Consider the following 8,309-nt stretch of genomic DNA (forward strand, 5'->3'; position numbering starts at 1 on the left):
AGGAAGAAGGGAGGGATGTGAGAGTGTTCATTCTCCACCATACAGTCCACCTCCTAAAAGCAGGGTCCCTGCAGACCCCTGTCAGTATCCCTTCCCATATACTCTGCAGTGATTATGTTTCCCCAAGGTCACTAGCCCTGGGATGTTGTACCACCTCTAGTTGCCTTTTGTTTGTTAAACTCTCTTCGGAAAAAAACGAAACAAAAACCTCTTCAGTTATTCTTTTCTTGTTGGAACCCCGAAAAGATGGGACATATTCCACAGAGATATATGGTTCACCACCTAATCTAGCTCTGTCACTTGTCCATTGGACCTTGACAGGTAACCCAACCTTTCTGAGCCTCATTTTCTTCATATATAAAATACTATAGGGAGGGGCGCCTGGGTGGCTCAGTGGTTTGAGCCTCTGCTTTCGGCTCAGGTCATGATCTCAGGGTCCTGGAATCGAGCCCCGCATCGGGCTCTCTGCTTGGTGAGGAGCCTGTTTCTCCCTCTCTCTCTGCCTGCCTCTCTGCCTGGTTGTGACCTCTCTCTCTGTCAAATAAATAAATAAAATATTTAAAAAAAAATACTATAGGGAGGTATACCTGGGTGGCTCTGTCGGTTAGGTGTCTGCCCTTGGCTTGGGTCATGATCCCAGCGTCCTGAAATCGAGTCCTATCACGTCAGGCTTTTTGTTCAGTGGGGAGTCTACTTCTCCCTCTGCCTGCCATTCTCTCTCTCTCTCTGATAAATAAATAAATAAGTAAATAAATAATCTTAAAATACTACAGGGAGTGAAGAGTTGCTCTGAGGTCACTTTCAGCTCTCTAAATCTTTGGTTCTAAGGTGTAAGTGTAGCTACAGAATTCAACCAGGAAAATATGGACCTGAATAGAAAATACGTAGAATTATTGCACTGGGCATTTGGGCATGGGGGTTGGGGCATTACCCCAGACTTAGGAGTTGGTAGGGAAAAAGTCAAGAAATGCCTCCATCTATGCTACATATATATATTTTTTAGAGACTTTATTTATTTGACAGAGATCACAAGTAGGCAGAGAGGCAGGCAGAGAGAGAGGGGGAAGCAGGCTCCCCGCTGAGCAGAGAGCCTGATGCAGGGCTCGATTCTAGGACCCTGAGATCATGATCTGAGCTGAAGGCAGAGGTTTTAACCCACTGAGCTGCCCAGGCACCCCTGCATATATTTACTTTAAACAGTCTTTCAAGAAATTCTCTAGAGTTATGATAGGAATCAGCTCAGTTAGTTAAGTGTTAGGCTCTTGATCTTGGCTCAGGTCATGATCTCGGTTGTGACTGAGCCCCACGTGGGGCTCTGCGCTCAGCATGGAGTCAGCTTGAGAGTCTTCTCCCTCTCCCTCTGCCCCTCCCCCCTTCACATCCTCTCTCTCTCAAAATAAAGTCCTTTTTTTTTAATGTTTAAAAAGATTTTATACATTTATTTGACAGAGACACAGCAAGATAGAGAACACAGTGGGAAAGGGAGAAGTAGGCTTCTCGCTGAGCAGGGAGTCCGATGTGGGGCTTGATCCCAAGACCCTGGGATCATGACCTGAGCCAAAGGCAGATGCTTAACAAACAACTGAGCCACCCAGGCACCCCTAAATAAAATCTTTGGTTGGGGGGAAGGAGTGCTCACTTCGGCAGCACATATACTAAAATTGGAATGATACAGAGAAGATGAGCATGACCCCTGAGCAAGGATGATATGCAAATTCCATATACATATATATTTTTTAAGTTTTGTTTTCTTTTTTTTTTTAATTTATTTGACAGAGAAAGAGATCACAAGTAGGCAGAGAAGCAGGCTCCCTGCTGAGCAGAGAGCCTGATTCAGGTCTGGATCCCAGGACCCTAGGATCATGACCTGAGCCTAAGGCAGAGGCTTTAACCCACTGAGCCATCCAGGCGCCCCTCCATATTTTTTTTAAAGGAAAATGGAATGCAGAGAAATTTTCTCCTACTGCTTTTTTCTCAATTTCATTCTTTCTTTTTTTTTTTTTCAAAGATTTTATTTTATTTATTTGACAGAGAGAGAGATCACAAGTAGGCAGAGAGGCAGGCAGAGAGAGAGGAGGAAGCAGGCTCTCTGCTCTGCGGGGCTCGATCCCAGGACCCTGAGATCATGACCTGAGCCGAAGGCAGCGGCTTAATCCACTGAGCCACCCAGGCGCCCCAATTTCACTCTTTCTTTAAATCTGTTTCTATATATCTAGTCTCTCTCTGTATTTGTTTCCTTCTTTCTGTTTCTTTCCATTAAAACAAACAAAAGGAAAAGAAAAGACATTTCCCTAGCACCTCCTTAGCAGGTGAGAATCAGTAAGTTCTTAAACAAAGGCACCTGGCCGGCATACAAATGAGACTGCCAGAACTGACCAGCACCTGGAGCTGTCAGTTAGAGTGAAGAAGTCACAGATGCTGGAAACTTTCCCCCTGAAGAAGTTTTCCCAGGCTAAGACCAAGGTCGACCATTTACTTTAACTCTACACATTGGTCTGAATTTATTTTGGACAGAATTCACTTGGCTGTCTTTTGCACCATTTAGGTGCCTTATACCTGTGATTTCAGGAAAAGTTGCTTAAAAACCAGATGGGACACCTAGATGGCTCAGATGGTTAGGCGTCTGCCTTTGGCTTGGGTTGTGGTCCTGGGGCTCTGGGATTGAGCCCTACATCGGGCTCTCTGCTCAGTGGGGAGCCTGCTTCTCCCTTTCCCTCTGCCCATCCACCCCATTATGCTCTCCCTCTCTGGTTCACTCTCTCTGTCTCAGATAAATGAAATCTTAAAACAAAAATAAAACAAAAAGGGAGGCTGAGGTTTCTCTTTAACTAGAGTCATGGGTGGCCCTAAGATTTCTAGAGCTGAAGGGATTTCAGAGATTATATATAATAGACCTCCTTGTTTTACAAATAAAGGAACTAAAATCTAGAGAGAGGAAGGGTTTTGCTTAAAGTCACACAAATTAATCAAGAGTAGAGCTGGGGCGGGGGCGCCTGGGTGGCTCCGTTGTTAAGTGTCTGCCTTCAGCTCTGGTCATGATCCCAGGGTCCTGGGATCGAGCCCTGCATCGGGCTCCCTGCTCTGTGGGAAGCCTGCTTCTCCCTCTCCCACTCCCCCACCTTGTGTTCCCTCTCTCACTCTCTCTCTCTGTCAAATGAATAAATAAATCTTAAAAAAAAAAAAAAAAGAGTAGAGCTGGGGCGCATTGGTAGCTCAGTGGCTTTAAAGCCTCTGCCTTTGGCTCAGGTCATGATCTCAGGATCCTAGGATTGAGCCCCGCATCAGGCTTTGTGCTGGGCGGTGGTGGGGGGGGGCCTGCTTCCTCCTCTCTCACTGCCTATCTCTCTGACTACTTGTGATCTCTGTCAAATAAAACCTTAAAAAAAAAAAAGAGCAGAACTAGTAACAGTTAAAAGGTATATAATGCTGGGCTCTGCTCTGAGTGCTTTTCATACAACAATGCATTAAATTTTCACAACAGTTCTCTAGAGGAAGCATTCGTTATTATCATTTCATTTTTTTAAAAATATTTTATTTATTTATTTGACACAGAGAGGTCACAAGTAGGCAGAGAGGCAGGCAGAGAGGCAGGCAGAGAGGCAGGCAGAGAGGCAGGCAGAGAGAGAGGGAGAAACAGGCTCCCCACTGAGCAGAGAGCCCGATGCGGGGCTCGATCCCAGAACCCTGAGATCATGACCTGAGCCGAAGGCAGAGGCTTAAACCACTGAGCCCACTCAGGCACCCCTTATCATTTCATTTTACAGATGAGGAAACTTGAGGTTCACTGGGCAAAGAAACTTGCCTGCACTGGCATCTGTGTTCTCTATTACCTCACTTTATCACCACCAGGATTATATTATAACTTGAGGTGTTATATTATATTATATTATAGCTTGAGGTGTCCTGTAATTTGAAATAGGTGTGGTAGGACTATTTATGTCACAAAAATCAGCAAGTGCTACAAATCAGGGCTTGTTTTCTTGATTATCATGTCTTAAAAAAGTTATGTGGGTCTCTCTCTGCCTGCCTCTCTGCCTACTTGTGATCTCTCTCTGTCAAATAAATAAATAAAATCTTTAAAAAAAAAAAAGTTATGTGGGGTGCCTGGATGAATCTGCCAGTTAAGCTTCTGACTCTTGATTTTGGCTCAGGTCACAATCTCAGGGTCCTAGGATCAAGATCCAGTTGGGCACTGTGCTCGACAGAGGGTCTGCTTTTCCCTCTCCCTCTGCCCCTTCCCTGGTTCCTTCTCTCTCTCAAATAAATGAATAAAATCTTAAAAAAAAAAAAGTGATGTAGATGAAGAGGCTTAGGGAGATGCAGAGACCCCCATAAAAAAGATGGGAGGATCACCCCAAAAACATCCTTGAATCTGAATAGCTTCCAGATGGATAGCACTTCCACACATTGTAACCTTTATTTCTTTTTAGTTTTTTTTCAAGATTTTATTTATTTATTTGACACAGAGATAGCACAAGTAGATAGAGCGGTAGGCGGAGGGAAAGGGAGCAGACTCCCCGCTGAGCACAGAGCCCAATGCAGGACTTGATCCTGCGGCCCTGGGATCATGACCTGAGCCAATAACAGCCACTTAACTGACTGAGCCACCCAGGTGCCCCCATGCGTAACCTTTAAAGTAAAATCCTTTTAGGGTACCTGGCCGGCTCAGTTGGAAGAACATGCAACTCTTGATCTTGGTGTCATGAGTTCAAGCCCCATGTTGGGTATAGAGACTATTAAAAAACAAAAAAAAACATATTTTTCTTAAGTCTCCCTTATATCAGTAATTGGTAAATTCCAGTGGGGCTGTGTTTAGGCATGATTTATGTAAAATAATATGCAGTTATTAAATATTCAGTTCATTTTGTTTTCACAATGTATACATATACACAGACAACCACTTCTCCAGATAAGGCATAGAACATTTCCTTGACCACAGAAAGTTCATTCAAGCCTCTAACCAGTGAATTTCCACCATGGCTACAAACCTGCTCTTCCCCAACCACTTTCTTTTTTTTTTTTTTAAGATTTTATTTATTTATTTTATTTATTTATTTGAAGACAGAGATCACAAGTAGGCAGAGAGGCAGGCAGAGAGAGAGGAAGGGAAGCAGACTCCCTGCTGAGCAGAGAGCCCCACTTGGGGCTAGATCCCAGGACCCTGAAATCATGACCTGAGCTGAAGGCAGAGGCTTTAACCCGCTGAGCCACCCAGGCACCCCCCAATCACTTTTTTATTTCTTTCAATGATGTTTCAGTCTTCCAGTTGCTCAGGCCCAAAACCCTGGAGTCATCCTTAACTCATCTTTTTCTCTCACATCCCACATCCAAACAATCAGCATTTCCTGTTAGGTAGATTTCAAAATATATCTAAAATCTCACTGTACCCCTGCTGGGCGCCTGTGTGGCTCACTCATTAAGCATCTGCCTTCAGCTCACACTGCTCCACAGGAAGCCTGCTTCTCCCTCTCCCACTCCCCCTGCTTGTGTTCCTGCTCTCGCTATCTCTCTCTGTCAAAAAAATAAATAAAATCTTAAAAAAAAATCTAGTTGCTAAATATATATATTTATACATAACATATAAATATATAAAATATATGTATATAAATATAATATATATAAATATATAAAATGTATGTGAAGTATATATTAATATATAATGTCTATTATTTATAAAATAAATAAAATTGAAAAATCTGCTTCTCATCAACTTCACTGCTGTCTCTGTGGTCCAAGCCACATCATCTCACCTGACTGGTCTCCAGCTTCCTCACATTCACATGCTCCACCCCTACAGTCTGTTCTCACAGATGCCTGAGTGATCTTTTAAAAATCTAAAAGTTCAGGGGCACCTGTGTGGCTCAGTCAGTTAAGCATCTGACTCTTGATTTCGGTTCAGGTCATGATCTCAGAGTCCTGCAATGGAGTCTGCTTAGGATGCTCTCTCCCTCTCCCTCCGCCCCTCCCCACTCATATGTGCTTGCTCTCTTAAAAAAAAAAAAAAAAAAGGCATGGTCAGGTCAGGATACAACTGCGTAAAACTCTCCAGGGCTTACTGTCTCTTAGAGTAAAATTGACCTCAAAGTCTCTATTACTGGCGTACAAGGTCCTCTCCATCTTTTGGATCTCACTCTACTCCTTTTCACTGGCTTACCAGGCTCTAGCTAAACCAGATTCTGCTATTCCCCTGAGCACACAAACACAGTCCTATCTCACAGCCTTTGTTCTCTTGCTGGTTCCTCTACTTAAGACACTCTGCATGTGGCAGAGTCCATTCAGGTTTCTGCCTAGTTCCTATCTTCTTAGGGGGATTTTCCCTGGGGCACCTGGGTGGCTCAGTGGGTTAAAGCCTCTGCCTTCAGCTCAGGTCATGATCTCAGGGTCCTGGGATGGAGCCCTACATCGGGCTTCCTGCTCAGTGGGGGCCTGCCCTCCCCCCCCCCCGCCTTGCCTGCCTCTCTGCCTACTTGTGATCTCTGTCTGTCAAATAAATAAATAAAAATCTTAAAAAAAAAAAAGATCTTCCATGACTGTCCATGCAAAATAACATACTCTTCTGACACTCTGTCCCCAGACAGCATGCTTTATGATTTCTTCCTAGTGCTTAACACCTCACATTATATTTGTTTGTTTATTGTCTGTTTCTTCCAGTGGTTGTGCTGTTAAAATGTTTAGCAACCAGCTCTCTGAAAAGTATGAATGCATAGATATATACACATAATTGTATTTATAAATTTCACTGACATAAAGATGTATACAACACAATTTGCAAATAATCGCAAAACATACTCTTTATTGTAAATTCCCTATTTTCACTTAATGCTTTTGTTATTTGTCAAATTCTTTTTTTTTTTTAAGATTTTATTTATTTATTTGAGAGACAGAGATCACAACTAGGCAGAGAAGCAGGTAGAGAGAGAGAAGAGAGAGAGAAGAGAGAGAGAGAAGAGGAAGCAGGCCCCCGGCCAAGCAGAGAGCCCGATGCGGGGCTCGATCACCAGGACCCCAGGATCATGACCTGAGCCGAAGGCAGAGGCTTTAACCCACTGAGCCACCCAGGCGCCCCTTTTTGTCAAATTCTTGTAACCATAGCCAATCTATCTCTGCAACTAATAAGTATAGTTTCAACATAAATGTGGCTGAGATTTTCACTTACAGGTGGAATGTTTCCACATTTCACATTTCACAAACCACCAAGCAATTCTCTATTTTCAGGTGTATACAGATTGGGTATCCTACAACTTAACTCAGTTTTAACACTATCTAACTGTGTCAGTCCCACAAGACTGCCCCTACTTCAGATGCCAACTGGAAGTCCAAGTTGTCATCTTTGCTTTTGACCGACCTGCTATAAATGGGAGGTTCCCAAGACTTCTTCCTTGGGTTCAGTGATCTGTTAGAATAGCTCACAAAAAAAGCTTTGCGCAGTGGCAGTATCGTAGCCAATGAGGTTTATCCGAGGCGCGATTATTGCTAATAGAATAGCTCACAAAGCTCCGGGAAACATTTACTTGCATTTATCAGTTTATTATAAAGGATGTTTTAAAGGATGCAGATGAATAGGGAAATGAAGAGGTACACAGAGTGTAGTCCAGAAGGGTGCTTGAGTAAACGAGGTACGCAGAGTGTACCAGAAGGGTCCTTGAGTAAATGAGTGCCAACTGGAGTGTGCTATCTTTCCTGGCAGAAGGATGAAGCTCATCACGTCTTCCCTTTGGCGCTCTGGTCGGTGGGTGGAGCTAAAATTTCCAACCCCCTCATCACTGGGTCTTTCTGGTAACCAGCCCCATCCTCAGGCTACTTTAGGACCCCACCCTAACTCACCATTAGCATAAACTCAGTTGAAAGAAAAGGCTCCAGGTATGTGGGTGGCTCAGTTGTTTAAGAGACTCCCTTCGATTTAGGTCATGATCCCTGGCTGGTGGGATGAGTTCTGTATTGGGCTCCTTGCTCAGTGGAGAGCCTGTTTCTCCTTCCTGTTCTGCCTGCTGCTCCCCCTGCTTGTATCCTCTCTCTAACAAATCAATAAATAAAGTCTTAAAGAAAAGAAAGAGGGGCGCCTGGGTGGCTCAGTCGTTAAACATCTGCCTTCAACTGGGGTCATGATCCCAGTGTCCTGGGATTGAGCCCCGAATCAGGCTCAGTGGGGGCCTGCTTCTTTCTTTCCCACTCCTCCTGCTTGTGTTTCCTCTCTTCTCTCTCTGTCTGTCAAATAAATAAATAAAGTATTTTTAAAAAGAAAAGTCTTGTTATGAATAACAAAAGACATTTCTATTACTTGAGAAATGACAAAGGTTTTAGAGCTCTGT

General features: G+C 43.7%; 2 non-coding genes across 2 annotated transcripts; both read left to right on the top strand.

The window, feature by feature from the left end:
- The first annotated feature begins 1,631 nt into the window (after window positions 1-1,631).
- Window positions 1,632-1,738, top strand: LOC123953642. Its single transcript, XR_006820905.1, has one exon. It is a non-coding gene; the product is annotated as a U6 spliceosomal RNA (small nuclear RNA).
- A 5,678-nt stretch (window positions 1,739-7,416) lies between these two features.
- On the top strand, window positions 7,417-7,561 carry LOC123953615. Its single transcript, XR_006820897.1, has one exon. It is a non-coding gene; the product is annotated as a U4 spliceosomal RNA (small nuclear RNA).
- The last annotated feature ends 748 nt before the right edge of the window (window positions 7,562-8,309 follow it).

This window comes from Meles meles, chromosome 11, assembly GCF_922984935.1.
Source record: "Meles meles chromosome 11, mMelMel3.1 paternal haplotype, whole genome shotgun sequence".
Taxonomy (NCBI): Eukaryota; Metazoa; Chordata; class Mammalia; order Carnivora; family Mustelidae; genus Meles; species Meles meles.